We start from the raw sequence: 16,937 nt of genomic DNA, 5'->3' as shown, positions 1-16,937 counted from the left end.
TGTTATTTGCTGGGCGTGGTGGCACAAATCTGTAATCACAGCGTTAAAGGGCAAAGGATCAGGAATTCAAGGTCATCTCTGGCTACACAGCTACTTGAAGGTCATCTTGGGCTATGTGAGACCCAGATTAGAAAAAAATAATAATAAAAAAGTTATTTCTAAGGACTATAGCCCCCAAGTAGCTTACTAATCCTTTTGCAGGTTGGTTTGTTTATTTACTTGATCACCTTTCTATTCAAATCCCTCATCCCTACACAGCATGCAATCAAACGCAAGCAAACATCTCTTCAGTGGACGGCAGGGCAACTGACTCATGGATGGATACCATGCTGAAGCGGTTTGATTGGTTTATGTTTGACTTGCAAATGTTAACCAGACACAAAAATAACTGCACCGCCATCGAATCCCAGCGGACCAGCTCCTGGGCTCACACCGCTGATGCGTCTTGCAGAAATCTGTACAGTGCGCACTTCTTCCAGGTCTCCTTTCAGATGTTACCTTATCCACGAAGCCAACAGGCCATCACAACCACTCAGATTTAAATGTAAAATTAAGAAAAAAGGAAAAACAACAACAAACAAACAAACAACATTTGAAAACCCTCCCATTTCCTATGCACTTTCCGCATCTACAGCAATTAACTTCATTATTTCGTTTTAACATTTTATGTTTTACTACATTATCTTGCATTTAAAACAAGAACCAAACGTATCTTTCTTTTTAAAGCCGCTGTTCTTTTTTTGTCATAATGCCTGATGAGTGAGTCTCTTTGCTCCCCTCTTCCCAGTCCCGGATCTGTCCGCTCTCGGGGATATTTCCGGAAAGAACAGCTTCTTTAGTGAGGGTCGCAGAAAGACTCTAGAACAGCACGCGGCGGGGCGGCCTCTCGCGAATTTTGCCAGTGTTTGTGGTTTGCAGATTGTAAAATTCAATCCACCATTAGGAGCTGTGCACTACGCAATTACTAGGGGAGCTCTGAGAAGGGGCTGAGGGCAAGCGGGGATGTAGCTCAGTGGTAGAGCGCATGCTTTGCATGTATGAGGCCCCGGGTTCGATCCCCGGCATCTCCAGATGGCATTATCTTTTTGTTCATTTGCTAACGCTTTCGTTTTTCTCTCGATACGTTTACAAATTGATCGTGGAACCAACAGCTGCAGAAAACCCAGATGGTGGAGGCACGAGATAAATAAGGTTGTTGGCAGGGTGGCAAGGGCGGGCTTCGCCTCGTTCACTTCTTACAGCTTGGGACACTCCCGATAAAATTCGAAAAGTAGTCTCTCACTCCACCCTCAACCCCCCAAAAAAATTTCCCCCTCTTGGTAGAGAAGAATAAGCAAAAAATGGAAGGAAATAGGGACAATGGTTATACACTAACGGCTGAATTGAAATTTTCCGAATTTCTGTAGTTCTATCAAATTCTGGGTTCAACGCCAAACTTGACTTACTTTTCTCCAAACATAGTCATGTAAGAAAAGAATGCTCAGCACAGCGCCCGGCTAGCTCAGTCGGTAGAGCATGAGACTCTTAATCTCAGGGTCGTGGGTTCGAGCCCCACGTTGGGCGCAAAGAAACATTTTTAGACTTCACGCCAGGAGTTTGTAAAAAACAAAATTTAGGCAGTGCTGATTCCAAAATTCATACCGTTCATTGGGTACACTGGGAAAAACAACTAACACTCTGGAAACTTTAAATCGAAAGTAATCCTCTTCCCTTTCAGTGTCGAAATGTTCATCGGCCTACCTGTTCCTCTTCTACCTGCTTGTAAAGTCCCTGATCTTGGGCCCTCAGTTTTGTTGTGGCAAAATATATTCGGTATCTACCATATTAACAAATATTTTCTTTTTAAAATCAAACCCTGCGCCTTGCATGCAGTGTGCAAGAGCTCTACCACTGAGTTACATCTCCAATTCCACCCCCACTCCCCCACCCCCACCCCCAGGTAGCTTTGGGTTTCTCTGTGTAGCTTTGTGCCTTTCCTGGAACTCTCTTTGGAGACCAGGCTGGCCTCGAACTCACAGAGATCCTCCTGGCACTGCCTCCATGCACCACCACCGCCCGGCCCAATTTTTGTTTGTTTTTGTTTTGTTTTTCGAGCTTATTTTAATCATGTTAACTGAACAGTTCCGTAGCATTAACTACATTCACATTGCTGTACCGCTTACATTATCATTCATTTCTAGGCAAGCAGACCTTTTTATTGATCGTGTGTGTGTGTGTGTGTGTGTGTGTGTGTGTGTGTGTGTGTGTGTGTGTGTGTGTGTAGGGAGAGGGCTCTTCCATCTCCCAAGTGCTGAGGGTACAGGAAGGCTCTACCTGTCAAACACATTTATGCCTTTTAACTGTCTTATCCCACAGAACAGAACATCTTCTAGGTTCATTCATGTTGTAGTGTGTATTAAATTTTTCCTTCCATTAAGGTAAAATAACATTCCATTACATGTATATACCACAGTTTTTTTTATTCATCCATCTACTTTTGGATGTTTGAATTCCTCCCACCTTCTGTCTTGGGAGGGATTGGGAAATAGGAGGTTTACCCCCATTTCTATAAAATTACAATTATATATAAACCCCAACTCAGCAAATCTCAGTTCTGGAAATTAATCACATGGATATATCTACGCAAAGGCATAAAAATAATAATCACTGCAAGCCTAGTAACTGGAGCATTAATTGTAAAGAGACTGGTAGCAAAGAAAACATGTGTAAGTGGTTTGTTGACCTATGATTCCTGTACAGCTGAGTAGCACACAGTTGCCTGCCAGCCCCGCCTATCCTTTCTCCTGCCTTGCTATTGGCCATTCAGCTTTCTATTAGGCCATCAGGTGTTTTAGACAGGCACAGTAACACAGCTGCACAGAGTTAAACACATGCGACGTAAACAAAAGTAACACACCTTAAAATAATATTCCCCAACATATGTTTTTTACTTAAAAGCTTTATTGGAGGGACAGAAAAGACAGATAATTCAGTGGTTAAAAACACTTGCTGTGCTTACAGAAAACCTGAGTTTGGGCGACATAGTGGCTACTTGCCTTTAATAGCAACACTTGGGAGTCAGATGCAGGTGGGTCTCTGTGAGTTTGAAGCCAGCCTGATCCACACTGAGAACCTTTTTTTTTTTTTTTTTTTTTTTTTTGGTGGGGCGGGGGTGAGACACAAACCAAACTAAGCCAAACAAACCAGAAGCCTGAGTTTAGCTCTCGGCTCACCACCATCTGTATCTAACTGGAGTTCCCGGGGAATCAATGCCCTCTTTTGGCACCCAAGGGTACCAGGCACATATGTGTTATGCCCAGATCGCGGGGACCCCCAAAAGGCCTCCTAGGAGACCGAATCCCGTATGTAAAAGCAAAAAGCCTTCATTTTCAAGCTCTGAGCTTTGTCTCTCTGTTTGTTCGGTGCAGCAGTGAGAACAGAGAGCCCTGAGCCCAGGCGCGGGAGAGTTTTTATCATAGCAGAGGTTGGGGTGAGAGGATTTCTAGGGTTCAGGACCCTGATTGGCTGACACTTGTCTAGGGGTATCTGTAAAACAGAAATAGGTGTGTGCTAGACTTAGGGAGATCTGGCCATCTTATCTAATGGTTGGAATGTTTGGGATGTCAGGTATTTCCCCTTAGATGTAGGCCCTCTGTGGGTGGGATCCGCTGATGGCTTTTCCTGGGTCTGGGTGTTGCCTGCCAGTAAGCCTGTCACAGAAGCTGTGCCTGGGCCTCTAAGCCTGTCATGGCAGCTGTGTGGTCAAACTGTTTTTGGGCCCCCCATAATATATACACATTTGGCAAACACTCATCCACATATAATAAAAACAAAATCTTCAAAAACAGCCTCATTGGATATGGAAAATTATCACCACATTTAGTATATTGTGGGTATTATCTAACTATTCTAAAAATAACCCCATATTTTCAGCCAGCACTGATTTCCCTTTGCTTAACTTGAGCTCATTCTCCCAGGGTCTGCAGAGGGTCAAGAGTGTGACTCAACAATCCTCAAGTGCTGGTGTCATTATTTCATTGCTGTATCAAACCCGTGTAAGGATTCAAGTCTCCAGACACAAGACCATGTCAATCACATGCCGTTGTTCTGAGGAATATGAAAAGTAGGCCAGAAAGAAGCCAAAATGTCAACCAGAAACACCTAATTCTAGAGGAATGCCTGGGACAGGAAGAGTGGCCAGAAAGAGGACCAAAATAACCCAAGCCTCCATTGTTTGTCAGGCAGGACAAGTCGGATTAAAACCACCGGCTATTTTGGGACACCTCCTAGTTCCCCACTGTTGCTGGAGATAGTATCTGATGGGTGGGGTTTGAAAATCGGAAAAGAGCACCTACTTCCTTTTGTGAAAATTTTGCGATATTCAATTTATTATAGCTGAAGACATCAAAACCCAGTTTGCCTTAAGGCTTTGAATTCTACTTACAAATATTGTTGACTTTCTCTAAGGTTATTGAAGCAATTTTTGAAACAGGAACAATCCCTTTGGCTGGTACTTTCATTAATTACAGCTATCATCACATAGAGTTATCAGGAACGTCTAAGAAATGGTGACACTCCCTTACACATTATGAAGTTTGTCTTTCTGAACTTTCACATCAGGTGAGAAGATGAGGTCCTGAGAAACTAGGTCCCAGCTGGGAGTGGAGCAATGTGTCCGAACCGCATGTACTGTTAGAGAAGCTTCGTGTTAGCTGCTAGTCCATATGCTCAGAAACAGTGCTCCTGGGTCTGCTGTTTCTTTGTAATCCCCTAGATAAAGACAGATACGCATCCATGCATCTTTACAAATTCTGTGTGCTCACTAGCCTGGGAATCCCTTTGAGACAGCAGATTTCTTTCTATCCAAGCATAAAGCATAAGCAACTGGTGTAGATGAAATCATCAGAATTCAGATCCTTAGAAGTATAGGTAGGACTTTCCTCTCCCAACCCCCTCCACAGACACCACCAATCTTCTCTTCTTCAGAGCGTCAAACCCCCTGTTGCTTCTCATGGAGGCCTCTCCCCCTAGATCTTTGGATGATGGCTGACTCTTCCTTTTCCTGACGCAGCTACGGGTCACATCTTTTGATCTGTCTTTCCCTGAGCACCTTCTAACACTCTGTTTATTCCCACCCTGACAGATGGCTACAGCCATCTCACTCTCTGACATCACTTCTACATCTGTTCCGGTCATTTAAACAGCCTATCAGAAAGTGAACTTCAGAGTGGCCGAGACTCTGTCCTGAACGGCAGTGTTTCTATCACTGCAACAGAAAGGGAAGAACTAAACAGTGGGGCACCACGGGGTCATTGCAAGGACCAGTAAATCAATGCTTAGCACCTAGAACCATGCTAAGTCCATGGTAAGGGCTCACCACCTGGACTCTGAAGCTATCCATATTAATCTCTAAACTCAAAAGGCTAGAAAGGAATAGATGAGCCAGTCAGAAGGAGATGGCCAAATAAATGACTATGGGAGGATGGTTGGTTAAGCGGTGGCGCTTGTGGCTGGCCGCCGCCCGGCATGAGAGAGAGAGAGAGAGAGAGAGAGAGAGAGAGAGAGAGAGAGAGAGAGAGACTTCGCGGAGTAGGGGAGAATACGGAAGGAGAGAGAGAATGCCAGGGAAAAAAGAACGCACAGAGAGCACACCCGCTTTTTAGGCTGGGACGCCGGTGACGTAACTAAGGACATAGTCCTTACAAGGGTGGCCCATGAGAGTGAGATGGAGGTGGAGGGAGGTGGAGACAAAAGAGGAATGTCGGTAGAGTGACTCATGTTCTAGTTTCAATAGATATCATCATTTTCCTCCTCCTCTCCTTCTTCCTCTTGTTTTTCTTCTTTTTCTTTTTGAGACAGGGTCATTCTGTATTGTTCTGTAACTCATTGTGTAGAGAGATCCTCCTGCCTCTGCCTCTCAAGTGCTGCCATTAAAATGTGGGCAACCACGCTTGCCTCCATTCTAAATGTTTGAATTGAAAATTGTAAAAAAACAAAAACAAAACAAAACAAAAAGTAACCAAAACCAGGGAGGCTGTATAGCAGGGGGGACTCTGGGATGACTGTGGCTTATAATAAGTTTTGGTTTTACTCAACTACAGGGCAAGTCTCAGTGAAACATTTCACTATTAGGATAAGAATTTATACTGTACCAAGCTGATACTAAAAAAAATAATTAATCAATTAAAAAAAAAGATTGGTCATTTTACATACAAGGCAGAACACCTTCCTGAATATGCATCCTGTTTCCTACAGGACCAGTAAGGGCAGCCTCCATAAGTCGCTGGCCAACATGGACAGTGATCTCTAGTTTGATCATAGAGAAAGCCAGCTGAGGGGACAGGTGATTTGGAAGTCAATTTAGGTGTTCTAGGGACAAGTACCTCCTTTTGGCAACCTGCTGGTGAGCAGTCCCGAGACCCAACTGTAGAGAGCAAGGAGCCTTGTGCACATAGATCAGCACTGGAGGAGCCTTGTGCACACAGATGAGCACTGGAGGAGCCTTGTGCACACAGATCAGCACTGGAGGAGCCTTGTGCACACAGATGAGCACTGGAGGAGCCTTGTGCACACAGATGAGCACTGGAGGAGCCTTGTGCACACAGATGAGCACTGGAGGAGCCTTGTGCACACAGATGAGCACTGGAGGAGTCAGGAAAGGTAAACACACAGCTGCTTCTTCAGTGGAATGAGGAGCAGCTGCTCTTCCCGGACACCAGGATGTCATTTTACAACTTGGTGATCCTTTGTTGTCTGAAGAGACAGGCTCTGCCCGTATCTCCCAGAGTTTTTGTTTTTACTTATCCAAGACGTTTTCTCTAAATCTTGAGAGTTGCTTTTAAACCATAAAACCCACTCTATGAGTGAGGTCACCTGTGCTTTACAAGAGCCTAAGAGACTTCTGTGTTATCTTAGGATCAGGCCAATCCTGACTCCCATTGCGTTTACCTCAAACTCCCCAGACCCCAAATCTTGGCACTATCTCTGAGTCAATAGTACCCATTCTTGTGAAAGAAGCCAGATGTACTTTGTAAGGAATCTCAGTGTAAACATGTCTTAAGTTGTGCACTTGGGACTGAGTTCATTGATATACGAATACTTTTTTTTTTTTCTTTTCAAAATTGTGCCGTGCTTAAATATGGCTGAAGTAAAATGATCTGGGCCAGACTTAGAAGTTCTGGTTATAATAAAATTGAGCTAAGCTGCAAAAAACAAAACAAACAACAACAACATCAACAAACCCTGCATCATTTCCTGGGTGTGGTGGCACAATCCCAGCACTCGAGAGGCAGAGCCAGGCAGATCTCTGTGAGTTCGAGGCCACAGAGTGAGTTCCAGGAAAGGCACAAAGCTACACAGAGAAACCCTGTCTCGGAAAAACTAAAAAAAAGGAGAAAAGAAAAGAAAAATGTAACAATAAGCAAAAGAGCAAATTTGACTTTCACATGTTCATTAAAAACCTATGTAGCGCCGGGCATTGTTGACACACGCCTTTGATTCAGCACTGGGGAGGCAGAGGCAGGCCCATCTCTAAGTTCGAGGCCAGCCTGGTCTACAGAGTGAGTTCCAGGACAGCTAGAACCTTGTCTCAAAAAAACAAAAAAAGTAGGGGGAAAATTTATGTAGATGATTTTGTAAAGAAACAATGTTGAGGTTTATTTGAGAAAACAAAACGAAATAAAAACCCATAGTAAAACAAAGATGATCAAGACAACAGAATGAAACCTAGTCTTAAACATAGACAGATGGGGGCGAGAGAGATGGCTCAGTGGGTAAGAGCACTGGTTGAAAACCTGAGTTTGGTTCCTATCCCTTAGATGAAAGGCTTGCAGCCATTTTCTGAACTCCTCAGTGTCACTGCATGAGTATGGTACACTTGCACACCTATAGGCAAACATTCATTCATATGCATAAAATAAAATACATCTTTAAAAACGAGCAAACAAACAAACAAAAAAACCGTGTGTGTGTGTGTGTGTGTGTGTGTGTGTGTGTGTGTGTGTGTGTAGATGGATAGACAACTGAACCTATAAATGTGTAGCAAGATTTGTTTGTAGTGTTTTCCAGCCACTGGGGATCATGCCTGCACAGTTCTGCTTCATCAGCTCTGCAAGTTGTCGTTAGATGGAATTTCCCACGTGAATTTGGGTCCTTTAAACTGCTTCTTTTTTTTTTTTTGTTGTAGTTGTTTTTTTTTTCTTTTCTTTTTTTTCTGGAGCTAAGGACTGAACCCAGGGCCTTGCGCTTGCCTGCAAGTGCTCTACCACTGAGCTAAATCTCCAACCCCTAAACTGCTTCTTTACGGTAATTCTGAGTGAAGAAGCTGCAGATCTTCAGCTGCACACACACAGATACTCTTTGTTTGTTTTGGTTTTGGTTTTGGAAACAAGTTTTCTCTGTGTAGCCCCAGCTGTCTTGGGAATTGCTTAATGGATCAGGCTGGCCTGGAACTCAGGAATCCTACAGTCTCTGCTCCGGAATGCTGGGATTAAAGGTATGCATCACAATGGCATATTTATTGATTGTTACACAAAGTATTTCCGTATACCAAGGTACCTAATCTAATTCACATGCTCCCATGACTCTAGTCCTTTATCACGTATTGTTTGCAATACGTAATAATACAAGACCAAAGTCATGGGATGGCTGCAATGACCATTTCTGAAAAACAATTCTGCAAACCTTGGGAAACTATCACTGCTTTCCACAAGGATTCTTCAAGGTCAAAGTAGTTCTATAAAACAGCTGCTCATTCTAATATCTACATCGGACACAGTGACTCTGCTAAATTCCTACAACACCGGTTTATCATTTTCTTTCTTTCTTTCTTTCTTTCTTTCTTTCTTTCTTTCTTTCTTTTTCTTTCTTTCTTTCTTTTTTTTTTTTAACACTTTAATGAAGACAAAGAAAAACCCAACCTCCTTAAACATTCTCCTGCAACAGAGGACAGAAAAAATTCCAGAGAAGCCAAAGCAAGAGTGACTGCCAGGCAGCAAGAGTGCTTTCAAATTGCCAGGGCTAAAAAGACTAAGGGGGCAGTGTAAGGGAGTGCCTGCCGATAAGCTGATACAATTTAAACACCAACAAGAGGTTTTTTTGTTTTAAGATAGTCTATTGTCCAGGGAGGCTTATGAATCTGTAGTGACCCTCCTGCCTCTGCCTGCCTCCTGCTGAGATTGTACGAAAGCTCCACCACACCCAGCCACAAAGATCAGCTGTTAGTTGATTAAAAGGAGAGGGTCGTTATTGTTCTGTTGGAAGCCCGCCCCTCTCTTGGGAGTCCTTATTTACTTTTCATCAGTAAAGCTGTGTTTGTGCTGCTAAAAAAGAGAGTCTAAGAAGGTTATAAAGTTCTGACAAGTTAGTGTTGTCTTTCAAAAAATATCTGGTTCAATATTGCCATCTATCTGTAAGTGCTGTTGGGCATACCAGCAGATTGGTTGGTATTAGCTATGTTGTTATCAGTTTAATTTCTGTCTCCACATCAAAGGACATTGAAAACTGCCTTATATTAGCTGGGGCATCAATGGAATCCACTTGGATAAGATTGATAAAGGGAAGCCAGGTGGTGGTGACCACAAACGCCTTTGATCCCAGCGCTTTGGAGGCAGAGGCAGGTTGATCTTAGTGAGTTCAAGGAAATCTTGGTCTACAAAGAGAGTTCCAGGACAGCCAGGACTGTTACACAGAGAAACCCTGTCTTGAAAAACAAACAAAAAAGGGTGAGTCATGGGATTCTGAGATCCCAGAGTTCCAGTATAGGTCAAAAATGTCAGCTGGAGGGGATGGGAGTGGGGTAGGGCTGAAAATATCCACGCAATCCAGAGCCTGGGGTAGGAGCATGGAGAGACACACCTCTAATAAGTCTAATTGGGAAAACTCTGCTGTTCGAAAACGTGGAGGAAAAATCGTGTAAGCAGAAGAACTCCGAGAAAATTCTCAAAATGAGTCTAGGATCTTTTCACTCTTCACCTCTATGGGTTTTTAAGTATCTTGGATTTATTGATCTGTAGATTCTGAGACAGAACGGTCGTAACTACTTAATGAGCACCATGCTGGCGTGGTTTGGGAGAAGGTGAACTAATTAATGCAGGTGGCCTGAGGTGTTTTGCCACCACTGGGCTGATTTGAACCTGTCCTGGCTGTGCCTGTACTCTGGATGTGTGGGATCTCTAAAGAGGACACCGTTGATTACTTCGGTGGATGTTTTGTGTGACTTTCAAGTCTGACAGACAAATTGCCTAGAATAGGAGTAAGCATGTTCTGTGGGTGTGTGAAGACGTTGTGGGAGCAGGCTGTGCTGTGGGGTGCATACAACTGAGTCGCTCCCCTGTCGAGACGTGTGCATAGGAGACCAGCAGTCACGCTGGCTGCGCTGTTCCTTTTCCTCGTGGCGGCTGAGCCCTCCTTGTCCCCAGCTGTCCGCCTGTCCCCAGCTGCAGTAAGGGTGGCCAAAGAGGCTGAAGCCAGGGGAGTTTCGGAGGACATCCAGGGAAGACGCCACCAGAGGCAGGAGTGGCCAAGCCGGCTCTTCTACCGCTGTCCCCTGGCCAGCCATCTCTACTTGCCCGGCACTTCTCATGAATGTGTCGCAGGACTCCTCTTGTCCCTTTCTCTCTTTTTCATTTTATCATTAATTAATCAATTTTTGAATTACACTCATGATATTCATTAATTACACCCATATTAATTACATGTGTGGCATTCATTGATTACCTTCTCAATATTCATTCAATAATTATATTTATGATATTCATTAATTACATTAATTGCATTGCATTCATGATATTATGTCCTGATACTACTGTCCATATGTGGGACTTTTCCATCACACAAAATAGAGATTCTGTACTTAGGAAATCATTGCTCCATATTCCTTTCTTCTCCATCTTGAGATAATGTCTAATCTTTCTGTCTATACATTTGTATATTCTATAGTATTTGCTCGCTCTCTCTCTCTCTCTCTCCTTTTTTTTTTTTTTTTTTTTTTTTGTTTGTTTCTCGAGACAGGGTTTCTCTGTGTAGTTTTGCGCCTTTCCTGAAACTCGCTCTATAGCCCAGGCTGGCCTCGAACTCACAGTGATCCGCCTGCCTCTGCCTCCCGAGTGCTGGGATTAACAGCGTGTGCCGTCAACGCCCGGCTATTTGTCTATTTTTTAATGTAAAAACATTTCATTTTTACTATTTTCTACAGAGAAAATATTTTACTGTTTAAAGTAACCCTTTCTCCATTGAGTGCTTTGCCTTTCTTTTCTCCTTTTGCCCCACGGCTGATTCGGGGCCTCGCGGTTAACCGGGAGGACACCGTGCCCTACTTGTTGGATGGAGAAGCTCCTCCCAGGGAGGTGCAAGTCACTGTAGGCGTGGTTGTTTTCACGGCTGCTGCCTTTCCTGTGAACATCTTCCGCAGCCTGGACTTGCAACGCACGTTTTCAGAACATCGCTCTTGTAGTGCGCTTCCTTTGTGGATGCACTTTGTTCCCCACCCGCTGGGTCTGCTAGGACCTCTCGTTCTTTGAGGACAACAAAGTCTAAGGACAAGAGACTGACTACCTCTTGCATCCTGAGACTTAGACCTGGGGTGTAGTGTTAAGTAAACTGAAAATGGATTGGGAAAAGGAATGTAGATGAAAGGGACACACACACACACACACACACACACACACACACATACATTCACACACACACACACACACACACACACACACACACACACACACATTCCCACAATAAACAGATGAAATTGAAGAAATTTATTCATTAGCAGAAAGTCCTCAAGCTGTAGCAAGCATGTGAGATAAAAAGCAACTAGTGCCCTCTTGTTTCCGCCCGGTTTCGAACCGGGGACCTTTCGCGTGTTAGGCGAACGTGATAACCACTACACTACGGAAACTTGCGTCTCAATGTGCTCTCCGACTTCTTGAAGGAGGAATCGAGATGATCCTTGCTCCCTCTTTACCTCCCCAGATTCTTAGATCCTGTTCCCTAATCTGGGCTCTACTGATACTAACAATTCAGAGGGGAAGACACGGGGAGGACTCTAATGTCAAAAGAGAAATCGTTTTTATGTATGCTTTCAGAAATAATTGTTTGACAAGTTATTAACATAAAATTTTAAATAAATATTGAAAATTGTGAGTACCAACTTTTAAGGTAATCTTATGCAAAGCTGAAAGTGTTATTAAAATTTTAAACTTCACTGAAGGACTTTTAAAATAAAAATAAATCTCATCAAACCTATATAGAGTTGAGACACAGTTTAGCATATAATAAAGGTTAAATATGGATCTGTGTTGTGCAAATTTGAGAGTAGATTGCTTAATATTTCACAATGATTTCCTGTCATCCAAACTGATTCCCGAATACCCGAGAAGCCAGGATTTGTAAGGCAGGGGCTTCTGATGGGCCTGTGTTTCAGAATCCCCTCAACACCAGAACTTGGAGCCGCTGGGCTAGCTTGAGTCTCTGGTTAAGGTGAACAAAGGCCTTAGGGGACCAAACCAGGGATGCTTTGCCTCCTCTTACCAGATGGCATGCAGGGTTTAACTCTTCCCACTTCTCTGCCTCTGGATCCAGTGGGGCTTTACTCTTTTCTTCTTGTGCCAACTCATCCTCTTTTTAGCTTAGAGCCATGTTCCTGGAGAGTCACATCTGGGCTCACAGCACAATCCACACCCTCACTCTGCATCTGAGGCAATAGCAGTGACCAGTCTCCCAAGACTCGGACTCACTTGTGTCTTGGAACATGTCCTTTAAGATCTCTTATAGCCTCTCAGCCTATTCCTCTGAGCTCACTGATTTTGTGTCCCTGTGCTGCCCCATTTTCAATCTCTAGAGGGCATGCATTATGTTTGCAGGGAGGGCAAGGGGAGAGAAACTTGTCCACTTCCACATCTCTTTAACGGAAGAGCCATGATTCTTTGGGAAAGTTTTCCAATGCCAGTAATGACGGTAAGAAATGACCCTAAAAATCTGCAAAAGACCCTGCAAGCATTTGTGCAAGAAGTTCAAAAGCTCCAAAGTGATGTCACTCCTAGAATGGTGCTTACCATTGCTAGTGAACAGGCTGGGAAGCCGAAGCCTGTGTCCCTCACTGATAAATTTAGAGAAGTTGGATGAATGGCTGGCTGATGTTTTAAAACAAATCATAATAATCATGATTATTAAACGATCAATGGTGTAGCTCTGTTGCTGTCCATGCCTGAAGGTAATTTAGTTTGTATTTTTTAATTAAAAGGCATATTTAGCTGCACATGGTAATGCATCCCTGTAATCCTGGTGCTTAGGATGTAGACTCAAGAGGATCTGGAGTTCGACCATCTTCAGCTACATAGCCAATTGGAGGGCAGCCCGAGCTACTTACTTGGACTTTGTCTCAAAACACAAAGCAAAGGAAGGCGTTTGTATGTTCTGAACAAAAGGCTGTAAAGAAGCATCTACAGTGTGCTATCCTTTCTTCGAGAAAGGAGTGGTGGTGGGGGAAAATGCACGTTTATCTATCATTGCTTCAAAAGAAATGTCTGAAGAATATGCCAGAAACAAGTGAGATGGATGATTACCATAGGGTGGAAGGGAATGGAATAGCTAAAGGAATGATGATACTTGTCTAAGGATGCCTTCTACAATGCGCGATTCTTTAGAACATATCTTTCCAAAATGGCAACCATGATGCTTGGGAAACCCAAATCAAGCACACATAATAGCAAACATACCCAACCCCATTACAAATGACTACATAACTACACAGGGAGTAAAGAGGAACTTCAGCTATTTAGAAAAATGATTGTCATGTGAACTTGCCCTGGGGAGATGAACAAACATCTGTTCGCCCCAGATAAGGCATCATCGATGGCAGAACAAAGAAACAATTACACCCTTGTCTAGCTTGGCGAACCAGTGAGTTTATTTAGGGTTGCTTACAGGAGCATGGGACAGATTAGCAGGAGCATAGGCAGTTTACTAGCGGCTACACTACTGAAGACAATATCTTCCCTGGAAACCACTAACAACTGCCAAATCCTCAGGGATGGGCAGGGTCTCCCAAACCCCTTTCCCAGCAATTGTCAACTGTCTATATATCCTCAGGCTGGGCTATCTTACCTTCTCTGAACAAGAGGGAGGGTTGGGGCTTCATGAACCCTCCCTTAATGATGGAACTGTTTAATGGGCCCAATTTCATGTCATTGAACATTCAAGAGGGCAATGGCCATATATTGTGCATATATACAAATATACATGTATACATATACATGTGTGTGGTTTTCTTTTGCAGTACTAGGTATTGAACTTGGACTCTCACACTTGGTGACAGCATGCTGCCACTGAGCTTTAAGACATCTCTCACTAAATTGCTCAGATAGGCCCTAAATTAACCATCTACTGCCTTTGTCTCTCAAGTAGCTCTGAGCTACCAAGGTTGGCTGGGAAATTTTCAGTTGTTGGGACAGTGGGGTGGTGCTCAAACACTTCTCCAAAACCCCAAAGCAGCTTACTTTGATCCATAGTCACAGTAACTCTCCAGGAATGTGTGTGCTAGGGTCATGTTAGGAACTCTGCCTATTTTATAAGTTCTGACTAATTCTTGCTATGATTACTGTATAGGGTAATACACCCACTCTCCGGTCCTCAACTGCACCTTATACATGCTTCTGAAATGGAAGGCGAGGCTGTCCTTTGTCTAGTAAGTTTAATAAACTAACCTGATGTCATCCTTAGGCTTGCAGTGCCTGCTGTGGTTGTGGGGAAGACAGGACAGCTGATAGGTAGAACTGGGGCTGTACTTAGAAGACTAAGGACAGTTGGTGTATCTCACTTGACATTAATGAGGAATTTCCTGGAGTTGAAGATGTTCATGCTGCTAGAGCTTTTCAAAACAAAGAACATTTTTTATATTCCCTTATGTGTGGTAGCAAAGTGGGCAGGGCAACATCTCAGCATGGATACTCAATTAAAAAAAAAGAAAAAGAAAAATCAACTGGAATTGAGGTTCTAGTCACACAAAGCACCTTTCCTGGAAATGCAAGTCTGAATCCTAACTGTGGTTTGGAAGCTTACATAGGCTTCCCTGATCCTGGGGTCTTAGCCTAACTGCACTAGCCACACCGACTCTATCAGCGCAGCTGGTCCTGACACCTGGGTGTAGCCTAAAACACGGGGAACGTAGGCTGATGATGGCCGGCCTCTGGTAATTTGCTAAACGGTGCCCATTTGCGGGCTTTCCAGTTTAATGGTCTTCGTCCACCTTTGTAATAATGCAGCCAACAGAGCACCATCTTGCTTTGGTCACAAAAGAGCCTCAAATCATTGTCCTTTCTAAAAGGAAGCTCACCCCACGTAGGGCTGGAATCCACGACCTTGAGATTGAGAGCCTAGAGCTTTACCAATTTTAATTACAACTGTTCCATGAAGATATGTGTATCCCAAGGGCCCCTATTCTTGGAAGGATGACGGCTTCAAGAGAGACATAAGTTTACTTAGTACACTGAGTTTGACTCAGTTTTTGTTTTTCCTGTTTTTGTAACACAACACAGGGTTTTGTGGAAGCCAAGAAAATCACTTTAAAACTGTTTCCGCCCGGTTTCGAACCGGGGACCTTTCGCGTGTGAGGCGAACGTGATAACCACTACACTACGGAAACAAGGCTGTAAGGCTCCTGACCGGTACGCTCCTGAATCTACAATTCGACAAACTTGTGCCCTCTTCAAAAAATGATTTGTCCCACGAAGGTTCGTGATTTTGACATGTTCAGTTGGAGTTGCTCTGAGTCACGGTTCCCATCCGATCAGATGATATAATACAACAATAATTTCTAACCAACAAACTAACAAAACAAGCAAAAAAGACACCCGAAATGCTTTGGGGACCACAGGGATATCTTCACTAATACAGCCAGGACATGATTCTTTCTCTCTCACACACACGAAACCAGTTTCACAAAAGCAGTTCAAGACTCTCCTTTCTCTTAGCCTGGAATTCAACGAATACAAATCTCAAAAGCATTTCGGATTTCAAAACATGAAAGGTGTTCATGGCCAATATAAAGTATTAAAATTTGAGTGAATCATTTTTTAAAGAAAACATATAGACTTGTTTCAAAACTCAAAGGATATAGAAAGAACTACATGTTGGGAGAACTGCCTTTCCTACCGATCATCCTTCCTAGAAAAATTCTGTCTTCTTTCACAGACGAGGATATGGTAGAGTACCTAGCTAACCCTTATCACTCTTACCAGGTTCTAGGAAACGTTCTGATCGCTTTGCATGACATCCTCACAAAACAAAACCCCGTGAGGCAACAACTATGATTTACTTTAAACTAGTAGGCATACAAAATACCAAATACACTTAACATTGCCTGCCTTCCTAGATGGTATACTCCAGACTGTTCAGCAATCTGCGCTTTTTAAACATAGCACATTCCAAAGATTCTTTTTCACAAAGCTGAACAGTGTTCCATTTAATATGAATGTAGATATTAATAATAAATGATGGGACAGTGGCCAGCTGACAGGTTTTTGTTTGCTTGTTTGCTTGCTTGCTTTGGTTGGTTGGTGGTTTCTTTCTGGGACAGTGTCTCACTTTGTAGTCCAGGTTACACAAGCCTGTAACTTGCTGCAATCCTCCTGCCTCTCCCTCCCAGGTGCTGGGCTTGTGGGAGTGCTGGCAAGATTGCAGTTTTTAAAATGGGCGTGGAAATGCCCTGTACAGGTGGAGGGCGGCGCCTCTCTAACGCCACTCATCTATTTCGTCAGACGCCGCCCACGATCCTACTTGGAGGGATCTACAGAGACTCAAACAAGTCCTAGGTCTAGAGGGGCCGGAAGTATGAGGACGCTGAGCAGGCCCGCCCCTCAGCTTCCGGCTCTGGCTTTGGGAGTCCCTTCTGCAGTCGTCCGTGCCTGGTCGGTAGGATGGCGCTAGGCCGCTGCGGTGGTAGCACGGAGAGCAGGGTGCTGCTC

General features: G+C 43.7%; 4 non-coding genes across 4 annotated transcripts; 2 read left to right on the top strand and 2 right to left on the bottom strand.

Annotated features, from left to right (window-relative positions):
• The first annotated feature begins 998 nt into the window (after positions 1-998).
• Positions 999-1,070, top strand: Trnaa-ugc. The gene has a single exon. It is a non-coding gene; the product is annotated as a tRNA-Ala (tRNA).
• Positions 1,071-1,490: 420 nt separating this feature from the next.
• On the top strand, positions 1,491-1,563 carry Trnak-cuu. The gene has a single exon. It is a non-coding gene; the product is annotated as a tRNA-Lys (tRNA).
• A 10,236-nt stretch (positions 1,564-11,799) lies between these two features.
• Trnav-aac lies at positions 11,800-11,872 on the bottom strand. The gene has a single exon. It is a non-coding gene; the product is annotated as a tRNA-Val (tRNA).
• Positions 11,873-15,543: 3,671 nt separating this feature from the next.
• Positions 15,544-15,616, bottom strand: Trnav-cac. The gene has a single exon. It is a non-coding gene; the product is annotated as a tRNA-Val (tRNA).
• Positions 15,617-16,937: the final 1,321 nt, after the last annotated feature.

Source organism: Onychomys torridus, chromosome 8 (assembly GCF_903995425.1).
Source record: "Onychomys torridus chromosome 8, mOncTor1.1, whole genome shotgun sequence".
Classification (NCBI taxonomy): Eukaryota; Metazoa; Chordata; class Mammalia; order Rodentia; family Cricetidae; genus Onychomys; species Onychomys torridus.
The sequence above is the reverse complement of the archived record's forward strand: the minus strand, read 5'-3'. Positions and strand labels throughout refer to the sequence as shown.